The sequence below is a fragment of the Taeniopygia guttata genome, chromosome 26 (assembly GCF_048771995.1).
Source record: "Taeniopygia guttata chromosome 26, bTaeGut7.mat, whole genome shotgun sequence".
Taxonomy (NCBI): Eukaryota; Metazoa; Chordata; class Aves; order Passeriformes; family Estrildidae; genus Taeniopygia; species Taeniopygia guttata.
Window position 1 is genome coordinate 5,877,824 of NC_133051.1, and position 27,967 is coordinate 5,905,790.

The 27,967-nt window shown below is 45.5% G+C and overlaps 1 long non-coding RNA gene across 2 annotated transcripts in view; it reads right to left on the reverse strand.

Annotated features, from left to right (window-relative positions):
- Window positions 1–25,657, reverse strand: part of LOC115498575 (uncharacterized) — a 47,060-nt gene extending 21,403 nt beyond the window's left edge. The window contains exons 1-2 of one of the 2 annotated variants that reach the window (XR_012052057.1): window positions 25,393–25,657; window positions 15,560–15,650 (exon numbers count right to left, since the gene is read on the reverse strand). This is a non-coding gene — a long non-coding RNA (uncharacterized lncRNA). The remainder of the gene's footprint in view (window positions 1–15,559; window positions 15,651–25,392) is intronic. The other variant, XR_012052056.1, reaches the window with a different exon arrangement.
- Between the last annotated feature and the right edge of the window lie 2,310 nt (window positions 25,658–27,967).

Below are 27,967 nucleotides of genomic sequence, written 5' to 3' on the forward strand. Positions count from 1 at the left end.
AAAAGCTCCAGATCCTCTCATTGTTTCCCTTGGAAGAGCGGCTGTTCTCCATTGCAGAAATTGTTTCAAAACAAATACCATCAAGGTTTTTCTGCATGGTCCTTTCCAAATCCTAGAGGGCACAGCCACCCTCCTGCACAGTGCTTGCTTTAATGCAAAAAGCAGGGCTGACCTTTGCTTCCTCCACGTAAGCAGCACAGCAGGGCAGCAAATCCCCAGAGAAAACGTGCTGGGGTAAAACAGTGCCAGTGGAATTAGCCCAGGACAGGCAAGAGGTGCTTCCTGGTGGGACAGTGCCAGTCTGTGTGACGTGGAGGGCACAGACATCATCCCTGACCATCTCTGCTCTGCCAGTTTTCACTCCCCTCTGATAAGTTTTTATGGTGTGGGGCAGCAATGTCCCAGTGAGAAAGTGTGGCTCTCTCCAGAACAACATATTTGCAAAGTTTTTGTGAATAATCACTTATCTGGAAGGCCGAGGAGGAGGCAGGCTCCTGGCTGTCCTGAGCCTCCAAATAACTCCTTGTTCTGGAGCAGGAGGAGGCAAGGAAGGCTCAGGGTGCTTTGAGTGCAATCACTGAGGTCTCAGGAGCTGACACAGCAGCAGAATCCTGTCACCATCGCAGGAGGGATGGAGGGACATCAGTGACACACAGTGTTCTGAGGCAGGGGACAGCATGGAAGTGGAGCAGGCTTCCACCTCTGCCCCTCAGTGGCCTTAAAGCCATGGTAACACACTGCTGTAGAACTGGTTTCCAGACCTGACACAATGGAACTAGAGAAGAATGGAGCTCCTGCTCATTCAGGACTCCTAAGTTTATGGAGAATGAGATTATTTTACCACTGATACAAGAGAACTGCAATTGAAAGTGTCTTCTGAATGCCTTTGGTAATTCCAAACATGTTTACGACCTGGCATTTCTTCAGAAGCCCTGGAAGTGATGCCTTTCTTCCTCAGGAAAGCTGGAGAGGGACTTTAGACAAGGACACTTGGTGATAGTGGGGGGTGGCTTTAAACTGAAGGAGGGTAGATTTAGATGGGATATTGGGGAAAAATTCCTCCCTGAGGGTGCCCAGAGCAGCTGTGGCTGCCCCATCCCTGGAATTATCCAAGGCCAGGTTTTGGAGCAACCTGGGATAGTGGAGAGTGTCCATGCCCATGGCAGGAGTTTGGAAGAAAGTGATCCTAAAAGTTCCTTCCAGCCCAGACCAGTCTGGGATTCCATCATAATTAAAGCAAATCTTGGGACCTGCCATCCCTAATTACACATCACGCCAAGAGGCCACACAGCAGAGCAGAGGAGGAAATCTGTTTGTTGAGGTCACTTTAGGGAAAGAAGAAAACAACTGCAGGATTTAACTGCTCTGCAAGAACTTGCTGGGTTCTGAGCGAGATCTCAGGTGATCAAACCTAACCCACAACTGCAGGAGAAGGGGTGAGGAACAGAAGGGCCAGGTGACACCACAGCTCAACTCATGCTGCTGAAACAAAAGGTGCCAAAGCACCCAAATCAGCCTCATCTGCTTTGTTTCTGCTGTATCCAAGGGCTGACAGGACCATCATACTCAGATAATTCACTTTCACTTGTAAAAGCTGCATAAGATCTGTATGATGAGTCAAGACTGTAGCTCAGCGTGGAGAATGGAGCTGATGGCCTGCTCAGCTTTTTGTGTAAGGTGACAGCTGAAAAACCTGTGAGGAAGGATCTCTACAGACCAACTTTGTTCAACACTAGCTGCTCACTCACAGCTCTCTGCATTTCCCAGGAGTTCCTCTGATGCCCTCAGCTTTTCCACTGCTTTTGGAACAAATGCTACTCACTGTGGGCTGAATTGTCTTCCCGGTGTTTAAGAAGTCTACGAGTTTTAATTATATATACATATATATATATGCATGATAACCAACTGCTTCCCTAAAGATGGAGCATCTTCATTTCTTCTTAAAGCCCTGCTTCTAAATATAAGGATTGAAAACGTTTATGGCTAAGAAAAAATAAAGCTACTTCATCTAAAAGGAGATCAACTAGAGGGATTGCTATGAAGCAGTTTGATTGGAAGAATTGCATAGCTGCTAATTCAAAAGTCTGAAATTCTCTTTAGAATCTGAGGACAGAAAAGTGAGATCCTGATATTTTAAAAGCAAATCAGATCAGTCTGGTTTTACCTTTAGCCAAATGCCACATGCCTGACACCCACAATTTCACTCCTGCTCAGCGGGTCTGACTAAGGAGTGAAGGTTAAATTTTGCCTGGAGGAAAACAGATCAATCTCTAGAGACATGGATCATAATCAGTTTCCATCACCCAGCATGGGACTCATCCTCTAATCACTGCTGTAATTAGTTTGGTGGGGCTTATTTTTGATAGAGGGTGTGGGAGGTGGCAACAACACATCTAAAACCCACAGGTTACCCAGTCACCCCTGCTGCCGGGGGATGCCAAAAGCCTGGGATGGCAGAAAGCCCATTCCAACAGCTACACCTGCAACCAGGCTGTGCTTCATCGGGCCCGGGTGATTATTTTCCCTTCAGCTGCAGTACAGACAGGAAATGTTGACTTTGACAGAGCTGAGATGGTTTACCTAACAGTCCTGCTTTCTCCCAGTTTCATTTCACCCCTTACATGACACTGCTGCTCACTCTAATCCCTTGTTCAAGCATGCAATTAAGCAGCAGCCACACCCTTGCCGGCTCTTCCTTAGTAAGCAGCACCCCAGGAGAGCAATTACAACCGCTCAGGGAATTATCTTGCAGGGCTGGAATCACTGTGTGTGTGTGTTTTCACTTTTCTCAGTGTGTTTTCCTGAGGAATTCTGTGCTCTGGAGAAGTCAGTGTCCCTGTGCCTGCAAATGCCCTGATGTGGCATCTCTGGCCTGACATAAATCATTGGGCCCGACATTCAATCCTGAATCCCTTGGTCAGAAAATCCATCAAGGATTGTACATTGACACTTCAGTATCACCCTGCTTTGGGAAGTGAAAAGGAATCAGCAAAACCTAAGGAACACTGAATGTAGCCCAAAGCAGAGCAAAATATGGGATTACCACTGAATAGCAGTTTAATACATAGAGAAAACACTCCAGCAGAACACCTGGCACAGGGCTGGAACTAAGAAAATACAAGACAGAATTATCCAGCTTCTAATCTGGCGAGGAGACATCATCCATTGGCTTCAGATAGCAGAAGGGAATTCTGACAGGACCAAGATCTTGTTAAAAAAAAAAGGATGTTCTTTGGTTTGGTTGGTGTTAAAGAAGATCAGTTGATCAACTCTTTCCCGTATGCCAAATTTTACAGCAGAACCCAGGTGCTGGCCAGATAAAATATTTAGTCCTTATCCTCACAGTGATAACTGTTCTGCAATAATTCTCTTTACTTCGACAATCTATTCAGCATTTCCTCAGTGCTCTTTGAGTTTTCCTTCTTGTCCTTCCAGATTTCAAGCACCAAATAGTTCCCAAGGGAATCAGAAATTCATAGCTTTTGGAGGGTTTCCCTAAACTCTCTGAGACATGAAGAGGAACAGCGAAGCTGCCAAGTTTTGCTGTGCACCTTTGGTGGCTGAATGATGGGGACATCACAATCTGACAGTTAAAGTGGACGAGATGGAGTAGGAGGTTATTCTGTTGTGTTCCTGACAAACTGTTCTGGAAGAAACATTTTTCTTGCTTTACACCAAAAAGAAAAATAAAACCTATCCAAACTTGCTCATGTCTAAGTCAGTGAAATGGATTGCTGCTTCAAATGCGAATGGCTTTTTCTTTTGAAGCACTGCTTAGGCACACATGGCTTTTAAATAGAATATTGCCAGCAGTTCCTGCACAAACCCCACCAGACCCACTGTGCAAAGTGGTGCTGGGCTCCAGTGCCTGTGTGAAGACTCCTTCTGCCTGGAAAAGGCAAGCCTGTACTGAGCACACTGACTCACGGATTGCCTCGGATTGCCTCTTTTTTTATCACTTCTATTTCTATAATCCACAAGCAGTGGGCCCTGTCAGGCATTTAGCAAGATCTTGCCCCCAGGGTTGTGATCCAAGCTGGTGGGGAGTGACTCACCGGGCTAGAAAGCTCTGCGGTAATCTCGGCCCAGGTGATGCCTTCAGCCTGGAATGAACACAGATGCTCGTGGCACCTCTGTGCAAAACACATCTGCTGTTGTTACTGATCAGATGTGTCCTCTGGGGATTTTGTTCCGTTTCCCTTTTTCCTCTTGAATCATTGGATTTGGGAACATTCCAGTTCTACTGCGCAGAGTCCAAGTCTGAGAACAAGTTAAGCTATGACAGGAAGGAAGGAGTGTGCACAATCCCAATTCCCTGGTGACAGGTCTATTAAGCAATAAATAATGAGCCTTTTATTACAGGTTCTAATTAGAACAGGACTTGTCTCATTTAGGAGCTAAGCTGAGCACTCATTCCCAAATTCAGTTTGATCTGTTGCAATGACATTCAAGCTCTATTTGTTTTCTTTCTGGATTGATGATGCACAGGAAGAAAAGGGAAAGGAAAAATGTTCGTGTCACCAGCTGCAAAAGATTGCTTTGGTTCTAGGCTCTTTACAGGGACTGGAACCGAAATTTTTAAAAACATGTGCATTCCAATCCTTTAGACACCGTGAGTTGACATTTTAAGTGGGGTGGAACATGCTGGACACAGAAAGGAACTGCTCAACGGGGAAATAACAGAAGAGTGTGCTCAGTTTGCTAGACAATGTCCACTATACCAAGCCTATAAATGTAAAACCCAAGTTTTTATTTTGTTTTCTCACACAAGGTCCAGAATACTTTTCAGAAAGTCATGGAAAACATTTTCTTATTAAGGTAGTAAAAACCCAAGCAGACAGACTTTGCACAAAGTTTTAAAAAGTCTTTACGTCACTGACAACAATTATAAGAAATTTTTAGCCACAAATATTGTTCAGCAAGCAGTAAAACTGGAGGCTTTGTTAAAATTATTCTGAATCAGAACAGCTGTAATGAACTGAAATGAAGAAGTGAAGGTGACCAGAATGCAAAATTGTGTGGAAAGTCCCTTCTCAAGAAACTTCTCAAGACTATAAATCAGAATGGGCAAGGAGAGCAATAAAGAGGTTTTGGAATCATATACATAAATTTAGATGATTAGTAGCACAGGAAAAGCAGTATCTAATGGGAAAGTGCTGTTCTACATTTCTAAACTGGGACTGTTTACTGGGGAATGATGGAAGCCCAGTCCTCTGGTTCTAGGAAGTCAAGAGTTCTTGAAGTTCCCTTTCAAAGTGTGCTTCCAAAGCAGATCCCTGAAGCCAAAGACAACAAACTTGGCCAGGGTTATTGTCAGGCTGAAGCAAACAGCTCCTCAGCTGTGTGACTGCAGTGAGCTGTGAGCCCAGAGGGACCAGTGAGGCACCAGCACCATCCCAAAGCCCAAAGCCACCCCAGCAGGCAGCTCCTGCAGCGTTCTTTGCCAGCTGCAGGGGCAGAGGTGCCACACGTGGCTCTGCCACAGAACTGCAGAAACCCTTCTTGCCACAAGGCCAGGAGCTGCTGCAGAAAAGCCACGTCTAACTCCAGCATCTTCTTGCTCCACCCTGGCCACAGTGACGTACACAGAGTGCAGCTCATTATGCTTTGAAGGGACTGGTACAATTAGCGACTAATTGCTGACGTGGGAAAGAGAAAAAACCAAACATTTGGATTAGTTTCATTTGACAACCTTCCATTGGAGTTTTCATGCTTCCTCCATGCTGCTGCAGTAAGAGAGAGCTCAGAGCCAGGAGAATGGTGGCAGTAAAGCTTCTGGGAGAAGTTAAAGGCTTTCTGCTGTGCCGAGTGCAATCAGTTACTCTGATTGCAATTTCTACAGCTAGCACAGGGAGAAAAGTGGAACTGTGAAAATTAAGGGCACACATTCCAGGAGTAGATCCTGTATAAGCTCAGCACTGCTGACAAATCCCCATTTTCATACAATCATGGAATGGGTTGGGTTGGAAAGGACCTTAAGGCCCATCCCATTCCCCCTGCCATGGCAGGGACACCTTCACTATCCCAGGCTGCTCCAAGCCCCATCCAGTCTGGCCTTGGGCACTGCCAGGGATCCAGGGGCAGCCCCAGCTGCTCTGGGAATTCCATTCCAGCCCCTCACCACCCTCACAGGGAAGAATAGCTGCCTAATAGCCGATGTAATCTACTCTCTGTCACTTTAGAACCATCCAATTAAGTTACGTCAAGTGATTTTTCTTTCTGAAAATGCAAAATGGAGTGCCCAGCACCTCAAGTATAACCAACCCAAAAACTTGCTTGAAAACTGCACTTGAAATACAAATTGCTTCTATTTCACCAATGTATTAAAGACATTACTCGTCCTAATTTTCTGATTTGCTTAAAAATAGCCAGACATTTATTTGGAGAATTTAAGATACAGATTATCTTATCTACAATGGATTTGGGACAGATTGGAAAAAAAAAAAAATTTATCTCATCTTCCATAAACTCAGATCACCTTCAGCTTTATCAAACTGCTTAGACATTGTCTGATGAGTGAACAGATGATTCATTTGGGGATTAGCAACTCCCAATACAACTGTCATCAACAAAGCTTAAACATCAACTTCGGAACATCAAAGCCATGAGAGGGAAAACAGGGGGAATCAAATTAATAAATGTGATTTTTGCTCTGGCTCCCTCAGCACTGGGCTGAATAATGGTGTTGATTGTAATAGTTTATTCTTAATGTTCATAACAACCCATCAGTCTTCAGGCAAGTATACAGCACTTATCTTCCCATCTATCAACCAGCTCTACGTTGTGTTAACCAGTTGTAACAGGATCTTGTGTTTGAGCATCAAAGGTGATTCAACAAACATTTCACACTGTCACTTTCTCAGCATTGCCCAGTTTCTGTTTTGGTTTAGCCAATTTTCTCCATCCCATTCTTATTTATATTTTATTTTCATATTTTCACTGACTTTTTCTTTTTGTGTGTGCTCAGGATCTTGCTTATTACTATTTCTAAAATGCTTCTCAACAGCAGCAGCTCTCATTCTAATTTTCCTATTTTTTGCAATATATTTCACTTATCTGCTTTGCACTTTGTGCCATAGACCTTCATTTGTTTCCCAGATTACCACCCAGGAGATGCTGTGACTCTCCCCAAGAGGTGACCATGTTCAGGGTGGGTGTTCCATCAATCTGAGCCTTCAAACCAGCTTTTATTCCTTCCCAAAGGATCTTCCCTGTCAATACCCTAAAGTGAAATGGCAGCTGGAGGCAGGAGCACCCCAGCCAGTTTTAGTGTTTCTGATGAAGTGGTGGCTGGGGGAACAGACATTTTACCCTGCAGAGGTGCTGCAGAACAGGCTGCAACAGCAGCAGTGCTCCTGCCAGGCTGCTTCCCCCTTCCCAACACAGCCTCTGTCACTCAGCTGCCTCAGATCTTCCCCTCAGGTGCATATTAAATGCTCTGTTTTTCAGCTAAGCCTCAGTTAGAGCTGGAGGTAAAGCCACCCCTCCAAGAGGATTCAGAGTAAGCCATAGATAATCAATTAGAATAATCATAGAATAATCAATTTCTTGGCTATTTGCCCTGGATGTGTGAGAGCTCTGCAGTCCTCCACTGGAAAACTGCTAAAGAGAGCTCTGTGCAAGGCTGGCCCTTTGCAGGCACCTGGGAAATGTGAAGGAGTTCCTACAGAGGAACTGAACAATGTTTTATTTACTCAATTATGTATTTGAGGCAGGACTGAAAATGAGCAAAACCACATGCACTTGTAGTATTTATTTTATGTTTCGCATTTCCCTGGCAGTCTCTGTGTAAGTACCACATCTCAAGCATCCTTGTAAAGCTCTAAAACACCCTTTCAAAGAAAAAGTACATTTTTGAAAAGGCTTTGTTGTTGGTTTATTGAGGAGTTTTGTTTGTTTGTTTGTTTATTGATTAAATAAAGCAGCCACAAGGATAAAAAATGTTTCTGGGCTGACTCCAGTTGCTTTCCTGGCCTTTTTCCAGTGATGTTCAAATCAGGGGTTGTTCAAACTAGGAAACAGTAGTTTTGCCATTTACTCATACAAAAACTTGGGAGCTCTGGTATTTTTTTAGTGCACATTGCTAACAGGGTTCAAGAGTACCCTCTCCTCTGTCATGTGGCTCTGGCTGTGCATAAACATTGCTTTATCCAATAGGGGCAAAATTAGATACTTCCCAGAATGATTTGTTGCATTCTCACGACAGTTGCGATCCCAGACTGGATTAGATCCAGTGGGAAAATGTTTAGACAAAGTCCTGCAGCAAAGAACACTCCTGAGAGATGTTCCTGTGGTCTGCCTAGGACAGAAGGCAAGGTTACAGCCAGGCCTGGAGAAATGTGCCACAGGGAGGAGTCTTGGAATGCTCTGTCTGGTTTTAGGGAGCAAGAAAATGGGAACATCCAGCAAATGTGCAGCCACGTTCATGTTCTTCCCTGGGAGGGTGGGGAGGCTCTGGCACAGGCTGCCCAGAGAAGCTGTGGCTGCCCCTGTGTAGTGGTTTTGGTTTGTTAATTTGAGATTTTGTTAATTTTGAGATTTTTTTGGCTAATGTTTTAAAGAGTGTTGTGGGTTTGGTGTTGGTTAATTATTAATGTACTTATTTTTTGTGGTGAGATAGGATTAGGAGAAAGGTAAAGTAGGTTTAAAACTTTAAAAGAGTATAAAGAAAAATTTATTAATAGTAATTAAAAGAAAGAGTAATAAGAATTGGAACAAAAAAGAAGATCTCGCTTCCAGAGATCCCTGGAAGTGTCCAAGGCCAGGTTGGAGCAACCTGGGATAGTGGAAGGTGTTGGGATTGGAACTGGATGAGCTTTAAGGTCCCTCTCAACCCAAAGCACTTTGGAATTCTAAGATCTGCAATACCAACCATTTGGTTCAGCTCGTGTTACTCAATCATGAAATGGAAAACAGAAAGAAGGAGAAACATGGGGAGATCAGAAAAGGAAGGTATCAGCCACTCTCTCCTGACCCACTAGATCTGAGGTTTCAAGAGCTTTAGGAAATATTTAGCTAAAGGCCACTCCTAATTCAGTGATCCAGCAGGAGAGATGAGCATGTCGGGACTGAGAGCTGGAAAGTGCAAAAGCACATGAAATCGGAAGCAGGAGCATGGTCTTAACACCTCCAGTGTGCTGCACCAGCCAGAGCTTAACCAGCCTCTGAGGCCTTAAAAATTAAGCCCCTACTCATTTCTCCTCATAACTACTTTGGAGCAACATTTCCTAAGAGTTGCTTGGGGGTTTTGTCTCCTTTCTTCTGGTTTCCCCTTTCTTCTTCTGTGAGAGTTGTTTGGACTCATTCAGTTTGCGGATTCCACTCAAGGCTGTGCTTCTCATTCAAAACATTTCTACTCTCAAAGGCATTTTTGCCTTTGCCTTCACTTTGAATGAAGACTCTGCAACCTGCACAGCCTTGCCTTTTTAGCCACTTCAAATTAGTTTTATTAATTTTTGTTCCTCACTGCTCCAGCACATTGCTTTGAGTACTTTCTGCACACATCCACACAACACTAAAATAGCGAATCCTGCCTAGAAATCTGACACATATATTGTTAGAAGTTGATTAAATCTGCATTCCTGCAGTCATATTGTGACAGCATGCTTAGGAATATGTTTCCTGACTCAGGAGACACTGTTACTCAGTTTTTCCTACCCTCTTTGATTGCTGGAATATTACCTAAAGCTGTTTAGAAGATAGAAGATGTGTGAAATTGAAATCATCTGGAGACAGCTTCTTGTCTGCCACTGCTGACAGGTAACATTACAAGAACTAATTCACTGTTGTTGTTGAATTCCTGTTACTTTCATTCACATCTTTGCTGTGAAGGCACAGAAGATCCTTTGTCAAGCAGAGTCTGATCAACAGCAAAAGATAAACAGAATATATAGGAGTGACTTGGTAGTGCTTTAATTTTCCTCCATTTTATGTTTATTCTCAGTGTTCAAGTTGCCTTCCTTTCTAAGCCAGAGGTCAAAGTGAAGTTTCTTGTGTTGATTTTCCCAGTGTGATGGAAGCAGCAGAAGGATGGGGCTCCTCCATGGCAGCTCTGACGCTGCTGACAGAGGCTCAGGCTCCAGCTGAGGGGAGGTTTGGAGCAGTAACAGGGGAAAGCTGAGCCCACTGCTCTCAACCTGGGACTTGTGGTGCCTGTGGGACAGTCTGGTCCCCAAAAGAGGGGGAAAACTTCAAGGCTCTTGGTTCATTTTATCAGTATAGGAAAAGAAAACAGGAAAAAAAAACAGAGATAAGAAATATAGGACGCCTAAGCCAACAGCAGCAAACCCAAAAACCATAACTTTGTCAAAGTCAGCTGCTTTTAGCACCTAAACAGGATTTTGGTATTACTATAAAACTATCTGTCCCTCTGTTTAGCCTCTTCCTTTATACATGTAAGACACTGAGAGATCTGGGAATGAGAAAGGAATCAAATAAACATTTCAGCCTCCTGTATTGGAGCTCAGCATCCAAACTGTCAGCCCTGCAAGGAGCTTGAGGACACCCAGTGTTACCAGGAGTCTGGGAAACCACATCTGGGAAAGACAAATGCACTTCAGTGGTGAAAGGTTCAGAGTTCACTCCTATCCTCATTTTGCAGAAGGACACAGCAATGTACACTCACACGGAGCTGCTGTTGCAGGAGGCAAAGTGCTACAGAAAGGAATGGACTTAGAGCCATGGACAAACCTCCCCTGTTCATCCTCCCTGCCATGGCTGGAATAAACAGAATTTATTGTTGTAATCATCCCTCATCATGGCCTGCACACATCCTGTGCCCCTCTTTCCCCTCCCTAAACTTTTAACCATCTTTTAATTTATAAATAACATTTAAGTTCATATTTCAAAAGCATGCAGGCTCTTGGCCTCTATAAAATCTCAAAGAAATCACCTTTACTTCCCACAATGTAGATCCAGAGTATCCAAAGTCTGTTTGCTTGTTATATTAATAGAATTCAGAAAATTGCTCTACAACATTCCTAAAAAAGAGAATCAGCCAAAGTTAGACTTGGCATCTGCACAACTCTCAGTTATTTTTTGGAATACTTTGACAACACTCTTATGTTATTGTCTCCGGGTTCATTTTTCTGTTCATGTATTCCCCAAAGAAGGAAAGAATGGTATTCCTGTTCTCTGAATAAGGACACATCTTGCTTGTCAGAGAGATATAATTATTTATTTTCCCTTCTCCTTCTTGAATTGTTGGATCTTCAGATCAGGAGGTTTCAGGTCCTTCAAAATCTTGCTCTTCAGAGAAATTCATCCTAACTGCCTCAAATAAAGAAACAAGAACAGAGTTTTACCTGCAGAGCTGGCACCTACAATTATTGTCCTTTCAGCTGCTTACTGCAGGGAGAGCTTTTGGAGAGCACAGAAAACCGGTTAGGTTCCTAAATCTGATTTAGTAACACAGAAAACCTGACCTAGTCAGTGCTGGCAGGAGCCCCAGCTCCACAGGCTTCACCTGGGTGCACCTAGGGACAAAATAAAGGTGTAGGACGAACGAGGTGACTCCTCCAAAGCTGCTTCTGAAGGAACCCTGCAGTCAGTTGAGAACATTTTCATTTTCTGTCTTCCATTTGATCTCCTCAGAAACATATTTTTCATATTATTCTTCACATTTTACTTCCATCTGGTTTCAGCTTTTGATTAGAAACTTGGAAGCTCAGCCTTAACAGCTCAGTGCAGAGACCTGAGCTGCTTCCAGCCATATTCCTCCTTGGAGGATCTGAACTCAGCCGTATGGTTCCTTTTACTGAGGCTACAGCCTCAGTAAATAGTTTGCAACTCTTGGAAAGAGCAAAAACTCTTGCAAACAGAGGAGGGGTTTGTTATCCTGGAAGAAACAAAACCTGCAAGACAGATGATAGTGATTGAAATATATTTGCTATGCAAAGTGGTGTTTATAGGGAAGCTGTAAACTGCCAGGTTTATCAGGCAGGACTCAATACACATTGAAATGTTGGTTCACTTCTCACCAGGAACACAAGACCAAGAGTACCCTGATATCTGAGCTCAGCCCAGAATTCACTGCAGCCACCAAAAGAAGATGCTGAAGTTATTGCTCAGAAAAAAAAATTAATGTTCAATAATAAGTATTGATGGGGTCGTAAAATTGTAGAACCATAGAATGATTTGGGTGGGAAGGGAACTTAAAGCTCATCCTGTGCCACCCCTGCCATGGCAGGGACACCTTTTACTGTCTCAGACTGCTCCAAGCCCCATCCAGCCTGGCCTTGGGCACTGCCAGGGATCCAGGGGCAGCTCTGGGCACCCTGTGCCAGGGCCTGCCCACCCTCACAGGGAACAATTCCTTCCTAACATCTGATCTAAACCCACCCTACCCATGTCCTTCTCTCTGCAGGATCAGGGGAAGCTGGCAGTCATCAGAGCCTGAAAGGTTGGTGGCTCATCCCATCTTTACACTAAAAAAGTAATTTTTTTACCTTAAAAGCATGAAAACATCCTGAGCCAGAACAAATCTGTGTCTCCCCAAGTGTTTGCAACAGGGCATGACTGACACATGACCAACAGGCAAAACACCCAAGAGATGTGGGTGGAAAGAAAAAAGATTTGGGAATGGTGACCCTCCTACACCACCTCAATTCCAGCAGAAGTGTTTAATTCTCAAGGACCTGTGAAAGTCACTGAAGAAAGGCAGATACAAGCCAACATCAGAGGCACCAGAAATCCTGAGATTTCCAGCAGCTTTTGAACAGCACCAGCAATTTTGCCAGGCAGCCTTAATCACCACAAGCATCCATGAGAAGTTCCTTACCTGGCCTGCAAGTGCAGGGGAAGGCTGGGAAAAAGACATTCAGCTTCTGACTGTAAGAATCAAGGAAATGGGTTTAGACTTCCCCCATTTCTGAGCAATCAAACAGGACAGCCAAAGACAGAAAGCAGGATTCCAATCACAGAGCTACAAAGGAGCAAGTTTCCAGACTCATCCAGCTTTTGTCACTTGGAATTTTTTTTCCTTACATTTTAAGCTTTTTTGCTACATTCTGATACCATCTCATCCGGGCTGTGCTTTTGTATTATTCTTTGCAGTAGTTGCAGAGTTCACAGGGAAGACTTGAGACATATGTAGGACATATGCAGGAGATCTCCTGGAATGATCTCATGTTTGCAGCTCCAAGAGGGATCAGAGAGCTGAAAGTTGGTCTGGATTGTCCCCTAGTGGTCCCCACCTTTCCTGGGGAGCAGAACCCCACAGGGGCTGCGAGTGCTGATTTTCATGATCACCCCCAAACAGGGACCTGTCCACATTAACCAGGGGTTGCCTCCTTCCCTGCAACATTTTCTGCTCAGCTCACAGCATCTCCCAAATTCCTCACTGCAGACCTTACCTGGCCATTTGCTCCCAATGCTGCCCCTATAATGATGTTTATTTCTACACTACTCCATGATCTTCTATGCTGTGATTAAGTTATAGCTACTCTTTTAGAGGTTTTCCCCAATCTGTCATTTGTAATTTGAATTTTGTCTTCCCCCATTCTGGCAGCATTTTACAGCTTTGTTGTCATTCATAAATTCTTGACAGATTTCCCCTTACATTATCCAGGTTATGTAAAAGAAAATGTTGGCCAACACAACATCACCCAACTTCACTTGATAGGCACTAAGAAGCACAGGGAACTTGTGCAGGTTATATTACCAAAACCATCCAAGGAAAAGGACTGACTTCCAGAAAATTCTCACAGATCTTGACTCCCATCCATCTTGTTTTCTTCAGCCACACAGCTTAGAGAAATAATTCCATATCTAAAATCTGAAGTGCTGCTTTTTCAGTAACAGGTCAAAATTCTGAGTCCAGATCTGTTGCTAACTCTGCCTATGCACTATTTTTAAAATTTACCTCTTGTCCAAATCAAGTCATATGGCATCACATAGACATTCTTCCTGCATGTTTGTCCCCGTTCAGAGCACTGTTTTGTAATTTAATTGGAAAGTTGACGGTTCCAGACATCTTAAATCTCTACACAGTCATCTCCTCCATGTTTGACCTCAGCAACTGGAGGGTCTCTCCTATGCTTTTACCAAGAGCTTTGAACCCAGGGGAGAAGTTTTTGCTCTCATTCCTTCCTTTGTGCCTAACTCATCCTCCAGCTCCACGTGCATCGCAGCAGTTTGGGTCAGACTACACTTATTGTCCATTGTTCTCTTATTCTTGCTCAGTTCTCTTTTCCTTTCCTTATTCTGAGTCCTCCCTGATGCAATTTCAGCTGCTTTGCTAAGAAAGCTCCTGTCAGGCCGCACATGCATCAGCACAGGAAGCCCAGAAGAAACTGTGGTATTAAGTGGCTTAAGTGCAATTAACTGAAGGATTGTCATGGAAACAATCTAATTTAAGCTAAAGAACAAGTCATTAGCCTCAGAATTTCATAAACTTGCATTTCTGTTCTCTATTTCACCCCAAAACACTTGTCAAGGAGGGAGTTCACCAAAAACTTCAAGTTATGGTATTTGCTTTAAAAAAAAAATTAATTTAAAAACACAGCAACAACAAAATATATTTGCAAAATCTCCACTCAACAGAAGAGAGGTAATTTCTTCTTATTTCAGGCACAGAAAACTCCTCCTAGGGAGGTAAAATTTATGCAGTTTTAAAGGATATGCTCCTTCTAGACAGACAAGTTCCCCTGTACACAGCACTGTTACCATTCAGGAGGTTACTACAGAATAACTCCTTTTATTACCCATGTGCTCTAAATTCTGATTATAACAAAAAATCCCCTTCAAGATACTTCAAAGAGGAGCTTTACAAAAGTGATAAAAATTGGAGGATTTGGGTGCTCAGTGTTTCTAGTGGTGTGTTCTTATGCCATAAATATCCAGGATATACATGGAAAGCATGGAAAGATTAGATCAATATGTCAGTACTGAAAACCAGATCTGTGTCTCCATCCACTCCATCCCACTCAGCTTTTGCATTAATCTCATTAACAGGTTCCAAGCACAACCCAATAGTGTTCCAAAAAAGCAAAGGCAGCATCTGCCAGGAGACATCCTCCCCCTCTCATGGAAACATGGATGGAGGTGCTCCTGCCTCACTCTGTGCCTCCTTGCTCCTGGAGCCACATCACAGGAGCACACCTGGCATGTGAATGGAATGCAAGAGAGGTCTGAGGTGGCTCCTGGATCCTGTGAGGGCTTGTCCAGCTCTCCCAAGGCTTTTTCCTCTGCACACAGCTTGTCCTTGCTGCAAGGACGTGCTGCACGTGCCAGCCTGTCAATAAACATGTCCTACCTCACTGCTGGGAGCAGGAAAACCCCCACTGTGCCTGGATACTCATGAGGAAACATGTACTGAAAGGCAGAAGGGGTAGGATAGCAATTGAACTGTTGCTCTTTTAAGAGTTGCTGCAGGTGGGGTCTCACAAGGGCACAGGAAGGGGAAGGACGAGAGGCTAAGGAACAGCAAACACACACAGACAGAGAGGTCACAGAACTGGCCAGCAATTCCCTGGGACTGTGAGGAGTGTGACACACAAACAAATGGGTGTTCCACAGTACATACAAAGAGTCCATGTCCTTCATGAGAAACCTGACTGACCAGAAAGTCTGTAAATTACCCAGAAATTTAATTGCAGCTTTGTTTCAGCGATGACAGAGTGAAGCTGCTGCGAGCTGGAGTTTGGTTGTGCCTGTCAGGGCAAAAAGAGAATTGTTTGAAACTCAGCCACTCCAGTGCCTCCTGCTTCAGAAGCAGCCAGTTCTCGAGCAGAGTTTGCATTACAAACACATCATGGTCATCTGCAGGAATGAGATGTCACGGGGGCTGTGCAGCAGCACTGAGCCCACCTGAGCTCTGCACAGGCACGAAGGTGCCCAGGAGCTGCTCTGGGCTCCAGGACCTTGAAATATGGGGCCCAGCACCAAAGGCAGGGAGGCCTTGACCCCTGAGAGATCAGAGAATCATGGAATTCAGCTGGAAAAGCCTTTTAGGATTATCAAGTCCAGCCATTCCCCCAGCACTGCTGTGTTCACCACTAACCCCTGTCCCCAGGTGCCACATCCACAACTTTGGAACACTTCAGGGATTGTGACTCCACAACAGCCCTGGGCAGCTGTGCCAGTGTCTGATCACCCTTTCAGTGAAAAAAATTTCCCCAATATCCAATCTAAACCTCCCCTGGCCCAGCCTGAGGCTGTTCCCTCTCCTCCTGTCCCTGTTCCCTGGGGCAGAGCCCGACCCCCCCCAGCTGTCCCCTCCTGTCAGGAGCTGTGCAGAGCCAGAAATTCCCCCTGAGCCTCCTTTGCTCCAGCTAAACACACTCAGACTTCTGTGGGTGTTTTCCACACTGGGAATCAGCTCAACATACTCAACATACTAATCAGCTCAACATACTAATCCTAATTTTTTTTAACCAAACCTCTGAAAGTGGTTTATAAGCAGTGGGGTCTTCACTACCTTCCTAGCCTTTAGTATTTATTATGGATATTTTACAGAAAGGCTGTCAAATGCTGTTGGTTGTATTCCCACAAAATCAATCATTTTAGGGCATCATAATCCAAATGGGGACACGACAGGAACAAGACTACTACATTGGGAGCAAAGAGCAGCTCAGCTCTCCAGACATTTCCTCTCTTTGGGACTAGATTTTCATTGAAACTCCCAAAGTATCCCACATTTCTATGGTTGATACATGTACAAGACAAAACTCTATTGCAATCCATCAGCAATTTTTACATTATTTCCTCCTAATTGCTTACAGTACTTACAAGCAAAATTTAGACCTGGAAATTCACACCTATTTACGCCCCCCCCCCCCCCCCATTAGGCTTTGGGGGAAATCATTGATTGTTGTAGCAACTAAATACTGATCAATCCTGATAATTCCCATGTTCAATTCAGTCCACTGCTGCTGCTGGGTAAGCATCCTACTACTCTGACCTTTATCCACTCAAGAAAAAGCAGCTCAAGTGCCCTCTAGTGTGGTTTCAGAACATCCAGTCTGTGCTTTTCCCGAGTTTTTGGTATGAAATGAGAGGGTTTGTCTTTGGTTTGAAGCATTTCTATAGAGTCATAGAATTTCATGACTTAAGCCACTGTGAAAAACCGGTTGACTGCAAAATTGATGGTGATTGTGATTTTTTTTAAAAAGTAAAATTCCTGAATTATAGTTATGGCTACTTTCAATTTATCCCTAAAATAGCAAAATTTACTCAACATGTCTGATATTTTCATGATGAATTTATTTGCTTGTGGAGTGTTGCTGTTACTGGATGGTTTTTCTTCTAAACCCTTTTCTTAAAAGGGTTTAGATCATCACCATTCTACAAAAAAATGTGGTATTTCTATTTACTTTTCCAGTTTCTTATAAGCCCAAACTTTTAATACATATTTATCAAAGTCAATTTTATTTTTCTACCTCCTGCATTTTTAGTGGCTCCAACAAACATTTCCTGAACTGCTCAAGCGATCCTTACTGCTCCATTTGAATTACTGTTCTAGCTGATTCAACCCGAAGAAATTTGGCCCTTTTAAAGCTATTCACAGTCTGAATAATGAACGTGCTGAGATCATCTCAGAGCACATGTTTCTGGAAGCTTTCCTGGCTGGGCTGCACAGGCTTTGAAAAAAGCTTCCTGTTTTAGCTAATTCTGATTTAGCTGCAGTCGTGTGCGCACCATGTGAGCGAACAGACTCAGGCACCAAATGGGTTTGTTTTTTCCAGACTGAAGGTGGAGATGGGAAGAGCACAGGCTAGGGACTGATGTTGTTTCAGACATCTTGTATAGTAGTGAAATTCTCAGAGCTGACTTGAAAGAAATGCCAGAGAAATAAATGTATGTTCTGGTAGCATCCATGGCCCATGCACTTCATGGGCAGCTGCCAGTAAATGCTAAAGGAAACAGTTTGGGAATGTAAGGGTAGGAATAGGAGGAGCACATTCCCAGTTTGGCCTGCTGGAATTCAGTGATGTTTGTTTTAAGAAGATCAGAAGAGGAAAATTTAGAGGGAGAATAATGGAAATAAGGGCAGGCTGAGCTGTGAGATGATTTCAAAGGAAGAGTCCTGTCCCTTGGTTTGTGGTTACACAGATTAGAGCACTGGAAATGGGTTTCTCCAATTCTCCTCTGCACTACACAGCCAGGCACGAAAACTCCAATACCTTTCCCCTAATTTTCCCTAAACACTTAATCCTACTCCATTCTTAACAGCCTTTTCTATTACTTCTTAGACCTGGGAAAATGTAGAAGACTATTTAAAACACTGGCAAGTGTCCAAGCAGCAGCAGCAGCAGCAGCAGCTGTGCTCAGATCAGCTCTCCCTGATGGAAATTTTCTCTTCTTGTACCCAAACAGCTTCACACCACAATCACATCAATATATTTCCTTCAAGTGTTCCAGCCAGAAGCAGAAAAGCAACACTCATGTGAATGGGTCAGAAAATGAGATTCTATCATGATTGAAATAGGGATCCATGCGAAATAGGAATTATGTCCTGGTATTGCCATGGTTTTCCTTTACACACCTGCTAATATTTCTACACATTGCAAATATTTTAACAGTCCTTATGACTGTTTCTTACAGGGGTTAATAGGAACTGAGGGAGGGGAGGAGGTTTATAAAACTAAGTGAAGTTTTCTGTAGTTAACATGCAATAAATAGTGATTTTAGACATGGGTTGATTTGACTTAGCGTAAAAAAAGACATTTTGGTCTTAGTGGCAGGTTCTTGAGATAAACATAAGTCACTATTAGCATCTGATTTCAGTCTTAAAGTCAAAAGTACTTGACTTTTCTACCCAGATCCGTGAACAGTTAAACACCTTTATGAGTTGCCAAATATGTCTGAATTAGTCTGAGTACATTTGCTCTGGAAGGACATTTTGTACCTCTCTAACATGCAGTTACAGATGCAAAGGCTTTGTATAAATAGCACAAGAATAGCTTTGGATACATAATTTTTAAAATTTCCTTCTCTCCTCAGTTCCCCTGCTTTCTAGCAAATTTCCATGGAAAATGGAAAACTCAGCAGCACTTTTGTTTATTTGAGAAGAAACCAGTTACACAACAAGGCTCTTTTTGGACCTTTCCCTTCTGTTTTGTCCTTGCAAAGGAGTAACTTGGGGTGGAATTCAGAAAAGCTCTTTGGACTTTTCAGTCATTGACTGGGATTCTGTCCTCAGCAGCTCAGCCTGCAGGGATAATTTTACATTTTGTCACTGCTGAGGCTCTGGACCCCAAAGTTCCCCCAACACTGATGGTGCATGTGAAAGAGCTGAGTTAAAACCATTGAATTCAAGGTGCAGCCAAGCAAAGAAATTGACTCCTCACTCCTGGGGTGAGGAGGAGGAGCAGGAGAAAGGCACTGCTGCTGCCAGTTTAACTCGAGTGGAGCCCTTGCCATCCTGTGGCCTGCAGGACAGATTCCCAAAAAATTAACAAAATCATTTGTCATAAACATGTTGGAGTGATGATTTATTTGAACAGAAACCAAAACTTCCCTCAGATATCTGAATGCTATGTCCAAATATTCTTCTGATACAACACAGGCAGTTTTTCTGTGCCAAGAGAAAATCACATTTCATAGGAAGGGTAGAGCAAGCAGCATGGTGGTGCCCCAGATATAACAATAACCAAATGTTAATTATGACAAAGCTTTTAGACTCCACAGTGTTATTTGTCTGTTTTAAAAGCTGCCTTTCTGGATGGAAAGCTATCAATATTCAGAGAAATAAGAAAATAAATGGGCTTTCTAGGCTTTTTCAGTTCCCTGGTTTTCTTCTGTTTAACTAACAAACAAATTTACCTCCTTAAAGGCCATAAGTGTGTTCAGAATTCCCTTTGCCTTGGTTTTCAGGGAGAATTTCTCTGTGATACTGAGCACCTGCTACAGTTCATACATCATCTGCTGTTGCTGTCCTTATACCGAAACTTGAAAAAATGCCTAAACCTCCATCAATTCCCAGCTTAAAGCAGTTTTGTGGAAGAAGACACTTCTCTTTAAGGATTTCTGCTGTCTGCCGGCTACCCCCTCCTCCACCACAAGGAGATGCAAATGCTGCAAGTGCCACTGAGCCCCTGCTGTCAGTGAAATCTTCATCTCCTGCCAGCTGGCGGCAGCTCTGACTGCAGCCAGGGAGGAGGGAGCACACCCAGCAACGCATCCCTCCCTCCCCGGGAGCTGAGCCGGCTCCCGGACCTCACTGGTGGAACTGGTATTTCCCTGGTGTTGCACATCAGCCCAGTCCCGATGGCAGTCAAGTGAAAGCAGAGAGGACGTGGCACGTTTCACCACTCACTTCTCTGATTTCACATTCCAGCCGTGATGCATTTTTGAAGTACCACAGAAATGTGCAGTTTAAAACCTGTCTAGTAAACTTCCTTGATCCTGAGGCATAAGCTTTGAATTTGAGTAACATTTTTTTCCATTGCCCTTTGGAGCAGTTTCCTTTTCCTACTTGGCTCAGACAATTTTCAAGTCAAGACAGCAGCAACAGCTTGTTCCCTCCTGTGATGCAGATTGTGAGTCAGGGCCTTTGGGACCTCCTGCTGGCTGCAATAAATTCCACGTGCCCCCCTGGGATTGCCCCAGGGGTATTCCTGGAATGGCTGGCAATGTTTGGAGCTCTGTACAGCACCCTGCCTCTCTGCTGTTGCCACTTTCCAGGCTAAGAGCAGAGCTGCACATCCTCCTCTAGCTCCTAGATCATTAAGGTTGGAAAAGATGATGGAATACAGCTCAGAGATTAGCAGAGCTTTTTAATAGGCTTTCTGTAATAAACAGTCCCAGAGCACTATGAAATAAGTCACTATTAGACCCTTTTATATGTATTAGATTTTAATTCCCTAAAGAGAACAACAGATTATTTGGGACTAAACCACAGGGCTGAGCTAGGACCAGACTCAAGAACTTATAGTTCTGGGATCACTCCAGTGGCCCAATCTCTGCAGAAAATCTCCACTCCACACTGCTTGTGTTACGTGTCCCCTGGACCTGTGGAAGCCTCCTGCGTCCAGAGGCAATGAACACACAAAAGTTCGGGGAAAAAAGCCTTTTCTCTGTCACTGGGCATTGAGAGCAGGCAGCTCTCAAGGTATTTGGTCTGTAAGAATGAGGATAAAAGTGTCAGTCCTTCTCACTGGGAAGGCTGTAAATACAGGAGAAATATCCACGTGCAAGCAGGGACCTCCTTCTCCTGGGAACTGCTCCCACTGTAATCCACAGCAGAGACTCTTTGGCCTGGGCAAAAATCCCTGTCCAGCTGTCCCAGACCCCCTGTGACTCACCATGGAATCAGTTCCATACCTCATTTTCCATGCTGACCCAAACAGCTAGACCAGCTCAAAAATACCTCAGCCTTCACACATATCAGAATTCCTTCTGCTAAACTTGAGCAACAGTTCTGATAACCTGTTTTTCCTTAGTGTTTTTCACATTTGACAGATCATGTTATTATCTTCTAGGCCAGGTTTCCTGGGAAACAAAGCATCTTCTTAGTTTTCTAATCCTTCCAGGGAAATTATGCCAAATTAAAACATTTCATGAGCATTCATTACATTTTGTCAGAGATGGTTCATGGATAAATCAACAGCAACTGCCCAGAATGTACTACTGATTAATGGGGAGCAGAACAACTAAGCTGGCTTTTTCAAAGTCTATTTCATGTCCAGAGGCAACATTAACCAGGGACAAATGTTCCTGTCTGACAGTTCTGTGTTTTAATCAAGGAAACTCCACTGCTGAGAATGGGATATTGCTATGGCAAAAATGTGTGGAAGGGGCTCTTCCCATGGGCAGCAACTCCAGCTCTTACCACATGATAGAATCCCAGAATGGTTTGGGCAGGAACGGACCTTAATGCCCCTCTCATTCAACCCCATGCCATGAGCAGGAACATCTTCCAGTATTCCAGGTTGCTCCAAGCCCCATTCTACCTGGCCTTAGACACTGCCAGGGATGGAGCAGCCACAGTTTCTCTGGGCACCCTGTGCCAGGGCCTCCCCACCCTCACAGGGAACAATTCCTTCCCAATATCCCATCCATCCCTGCCCTCTGGCAGTGGGAAGCCATTCCCCTTGTCCTGTCCCTCCAGGACGTTGTCTCTCTCCATCTTTCTTGTCCAGCCTTTCAGCTCCTGGAAGGCCACGAAATGGTCACTCCAAAGCTTCTGTTCCCCAGGCTGAACAATGCCAAATCTCAGCCTTTCCTCCTAGCAGAGCTGCTCCAGCACTCTGATCATCCTGGCGCCTCCTCTGGCCTGGCTCCAGCTCAGGTTCCTCCTGTGCTGGGCCCCCAGGGCTGGAGGCAGCTCTGCAGGTGGGGTCTCACCTGAGCAGGGCAGTGATGCTGAACTATGATATGGAAACTTCTTTCCCTTGGCAAGGGAAGATTTAGTGGGAATGTTCCTTTGGAACACCCACATCTTAGAGCCTGCAAACAGGTCATCCTGTGTTCTGCCCACCAAAATCACACACACCATGATCATCTGGGTGAGTGTGAGGCTCAGATGGACTGAGCAGGAGGAGTTGCTGAATCCAAGGGGGATTGTGCAGCTCACATCTGTCTGAGTAGAGAGAAACCAGGCCCAAGAGGAGAAGGAATCTGCAGAGAGAGAATAAAACTGGTAATTGGATGAACCTCTCTCATTTGTTTAGTGGAGAGCTGGGAGAGGACTCAAAATGCCAAGCTGGGACTGGGAAAGGCTTGTTGGAACACAACAGAAAAGGAAATTTGGTGTTCATCTATCTTCCTTCCCACCTTGGCCTATAAGGGGTGATACTAGAAATAATACCCAGATCATGCTTGCTGTTGAAATGACAGGATTCTGGGATTTTACACCCTTGCAATGCATTTTCTGAGACACAGCTTTCAGAGACAGGCCGGGATTTGAAGCACAGCATATTCTGAACACTCCTGAAAAAAGAAAACAAGGCCAGTGTGTTTGCCAGGGCATCTAAGCAGTTCTCAACAGCCCCGTGTGAGCTTTGCAGACTGTCCCAGCATGCAAGTGCCTGATGCAAAGCAAGTAAATATATTAAAAAAAAAAAAAATTAAAATCATGGAAGGAAACAAAGGAGCAGAGAATTTGCCCAAACACTTGGAAAAATACAGTCCCTTATGACCTCCTTTGTATTCCAGGGAGCAATTCCTGAGCTGCATTCAGAGACAGAGTTGCCAGGCCCAGAATTCCGGTAATTAGTCAGTGGAAATGGAAACAGCCCCACAGATGCCAAAGGTATGATGCAAGTTTCATTGTCCCTGGAAGAATGGGAGTCCAGTATGGGTTTGGGGCTGTTTGCTCGGAGTTGAAAAGCAGTTGTAGTTCCACGTAAATTGAATATTTAAGTCAAGGAATAAGATTATTTTTATTATGAAAGCTCCTCCTCGTACTCGGAAGGGCTATTTTGGACCCTGAACAAGGAATTTGAGCTTATCATGCATAGAAGCAGCTGAGAAACAGGAAGCACATAGGACAAGGGGGAATGGCTTTAAACTGCCAGAGGGCAGGTTTAAGTGGGATACTGGGAATAAATCCTTCCCTGTGAAGGTGGTGGGGCCCTGGCACAGGGTGCCCAGAGCAGCTGTGGTTTTCCCTGGATCCCTGGGAGTGTCCAAGGTCAGGTTGGACAGGGCTTGGAGCAACCTGGAATAGTGAAGGTGTCCCTTGGCAGGGGGTGGGACTGAATGAGCTTTAAGGTCCCTTCCAACCCAAACCATTCTATAATTTTATTCTTTAATTCTGTGAAATCTGAACAATCATCTGCAGAGCTAAGAAACACTCATAGGAGTTTTGCTGTTCATAAAGCATAAAACTGGAATTGTAAACCACATAGGAAACAGTCAAACACCGGAAAGGAAAAAGAATATTGTGCTCTCCTGATATCTGAAAGGTTGATAGGTTACCAGAGAACCGTTTGGAAGACTGAAAAACAGAGGAAGGGTAGGTCAGATCTGGAAGGAAAATTGTAACATTCACGCCCTCCCTTTACCCAAATACATTTTAAAATATTTTAATTCTCAGGTCAGGATTATATTTATGGGAATCATAACTCAGGCTGTCTTTTAGTAATTGAAATTAAACAGCACTTGCTCTAGTAAGGACAGTTTCTTATCCATCTGTCACTATAAGTAATTCCATGTGTTTATCAGTATCTGAACACCTAGTGCTACAGTTAGATAACACTTGGCTGAAAAGTTTCCTAGCATGATCTGCAATCAGAAAATAATCAAAATCAAATATTCTTTGCCCCAGGATCTGCATAATTTAAATCTAACTGCAAAGAAATTGCCAGATTTGAAGTCTGTTACAAATATCCACATGCTTGTTTCATCTAAGAACCTCAGGGGGAAAGGACACTTTGATAACAGAAGGGTCTTAAATATAAAAAGCATTAAAATCCACGCATGGATTTCCATCCATGGATTTTGAAGCTAGACATGTTCCAGATGGAAATGTCACTCTTCCCAGCAATCAGGACTAACTACAGCAGCTCATGGAATACACCATGAATTGTCTAACAAGCAAATGACTCCTTCACAATCTGATAATCCTACTGACAAAAAAATTCAGTGCATCTCTACTTCCCTTAACGATATTGATTTGTTCCGAGTAGGCTGCGGAATGAGAACACTGACCACCTTTGTGCTTCTCTGCAGAGAGCCCTCGGCGGGCAGAGCCCGGCACTGAGAGCCCTCGGCGGGCAGAGCCCGGCAGTGAGGGAACCCTCGGCGGGCAGAGCCCGGCAGTGAGGGAACCCTCGGCGGGCAGAGCCCGGCAGTGAGGGAACCCTCGGCGGGCAGAGCCCGGCACTCGGGGAGCCCTCGGCGGGCAGAGCCCGGCGCTCGGGGAGCCCTCGGCGGGCAGAGCCCGGCGCTCGGGGAGCCCTCGGCGGGCAGAGCCCGGCACTCGGGGAGCCCTCGGCGGGCAGAGCCCGGCACTCGGGGAGCCCTCGGCGGGCAGAGCCCGGCACTCGGGGAGCCCTCGTAGGGCAGAGCCCGGCAGTCAGGGAACCCTCGGCGGGCAGAGCCCGGCACTCGGGGAGCCCTCGGTGGGCAGAGCCCGGCGCTCGGGGAGCCCTCGGTGGGCAGAGCCCGGCGCTCGGGGAGCCCTCGGCGGGCAGAGCCCGGCGCTCGGGGAGCCCTCGGCGGGCAGAGCCCGGCGCTCGGGGAGCCCTCGGCGGGCAGAGCCCGGCGCTCGGGGAGCCCTCGGCGGGCAGAGCCCGGCGCTCCGAGCCGCTGCTCTCCTCAGCCTGACCGCGGGCCGTGAGGGACGCGCGGGCACGGCCGAGCCGCCAGGGGGCGCTGCCGCCCGCGGCACGGCCGGGCCGTGAGGGGCCCGAGCGGGAGCTGCGGCACCGCCACGGAGCTGAGCAATGTCCCGGGACCCGCCGGGATCATCCACCCCTGCCCTGCACAGACTGCCCCAAACCTCACCCTGCGCATCCCTGGGAACGTTGTCCGAACTCTCCTGGAGCTCTGGCAGCCTCGGGGCCGTGCCCGTTCCCTGGGGAGCCTGGGCAGTGCCCAGCACCCTTTCCCCGAGCTCCAGCCTGACCGTGCGCTCACACAGCTCCAGCCCTTCCCTGAGTCCCGTCCCTGCTCGCAGAGATCGGAGCTGTCCCTCCGCTGCCCCTCGGGAGTAGTTGCGGCCCCCGATGAGCTCTGACCTCAGGCTCGTCCGTGTTCAACAAACCAAGTGCCCTCAGCCGCTCCTCGAAACCCCTCGAGACCCTTCACCACCCTCGTGTCCTTCCTTTGGACAGCTCCAACAACTTTATATCCTCATTTTGTGACACCCAAAACTGACCCCAGCACTGGAGGTGAGGCTTCCTCAGCCCAGAGCAGAATGGGGCAATCCCTCCCTCACTCAGCCTGTAATGCCTGGTGCCCCCAGGACGGGGATGTCCTTCCTGGCCCGGGGCACACTGACTCAGATCCAGCTCGCCATGGATGTCTTTCCTGTCTCCGGGGCACACTGACTCAGATCCAACTTGCCATGGATGTCCCTCCTGGCCCGGGGGCACACTGACTCAGATCCAACTTGCCATGGATGTCCCTCCTGGCCCGGGGGCACACTGACTCAGATCCAACTTGCCATGGATGTCCCTCCTGGCCCGGGGGCACACTGACTCAGATCCAACTTGCCATGGATGTCCCTCCTGGCCCGGGGGCACACTGACTCAGATCCAACTTGCCATGGATGTCCCTCCTAGCTCCGGGGCACACTGACTCAGATCCAACTCGCCATGGATGTCCCTCCTGGCCCCGGGGCACACTGACTCGGATCCAACTCGCCATGCCAGGACCCCAGGTGCCTTTCCACAGCACTGCTTTCCACAGTCTCACTCCCAGTCTTCCAGTACATCCAGGGTTACCAGGTCCTGCAACTCTCCAGGTGCAGAATTCAGCACTTGCCCATGCTAAACTCCACATGGTTGCTGATTGCCCAGCCTTCGCATTTATCAAGATCTCTCTGCCTCTGAGTCAACATCTCTTCCCGGTTTTGTGTTGTCAGCAAAATTCCTCAGTATGCCTTTGAGTCCTGATCCGAGTTGTTTATGAAGACACTGGCCCTAAAACCAAGCCCAGCAGAGCCCCATGAGTGACTTTTTGCCAATTCTTTGCCCCTGGGCACCCAACCCTGCCTGAACCTCCCCGGGCACCCAAACCTGTGTGACCCCTGGGCAGTGCCCGAGGAAGCTGAGGTGCCTCTGAGAGATGCCAAGAACCACGTGCTGAAAAGCAGCACCTTGGGATTAACTCATTGCAAGAATCATGTGGGAAGGAGACCTACTACTTATGATGGCTGAATGCTTCATTCCTACACTTTCAGAGAAAATCAGCATGAAAATTACAAGAGAAATAAAGAAGCCTAATAAAAGACTTCTAAAAATATTTATTTTTGTTGCCATCACAATCCAAGGCAAAACCACTCTCTCGTTTTTCCTCTGCTTCAAATGTCTTAGAGGATAATGAAGACTTTTGCTACTGTTTGATGCATTTCATTGTCTTGAAGTTATTTTGATTATTCAAATGCATTCATGCTTTTGTTATTTTAGAAGGAATACATTGGACTTGGTAGGTCAACACCATCTAACAGAGCATCACAGAAGCAAAAAAGGGAAATTGTGGGGGTTTACTCTGAGTTACAGGGTAGATTCAGTGTTTCTTTAAAAAAAAAACAGGCAACTCAACCAATAAAGTGTATTTCATTGCAATTCATTGCAAGTGGAATAAGATACTATTAATTAAATTGTCATTGGAATTCAAATAAACTGTTTGGGATTATTTTTCCAAAATATGGCCAGGCTTTAACGCAGCTGAAAATGAAGTGAGTGAAAAAGGAAACCACCTCCAACATCCTTTGGTATTATTGCGTCATTAGATGAGTGTAATTTGAAATAACAACACCAAACATCTTTTCCCACACATTTTTGCATGGTTTCCATACACACCTCAGGGAAAACTTATTCAAAACCTGAAAATAATCTGAGTAGGTATAACTCTACAGTTGTGACTAGAGCGCAAACTAGAATAAATAGGAAATAAGTGTTTTATTCGTTACATAAGGAGAGGAAATGTTTAACGTAGAAACCCCACTTTTCCAGAGACACAACTTAACCTCGTGGTCCCTTGTCTCAAAGCCCCACAGGCAACTTTGGGTTCAGAGTTACTGGAGACCTCGAAGGAGCAGCTGAAAAAAACCCATACGATTTTGACAGCAGAGTCAGCGTTTTGGGTCAAATTAGAGAACAAATTAATGATTGGAAAATGAAGGGGCTCTTAGCTATGGCTATGAACCAGGACAAGTTTAACGACATCACATTCTTGATCCTGCCTGTAATTTTGTGGGCAGCATCTGCAAGATCTGAGCGTCTTTCAGAGACACACGGGACGCCGAGAGGGATTCACGGAGCGCACGGGGCCAACGGGGTGCCCGCCCCGCCTGTGCCCCGCCCGGGCAGCTGCGGCCGCGGGAACCCCCGGGCACGGCGCCGGGCACAAAGTC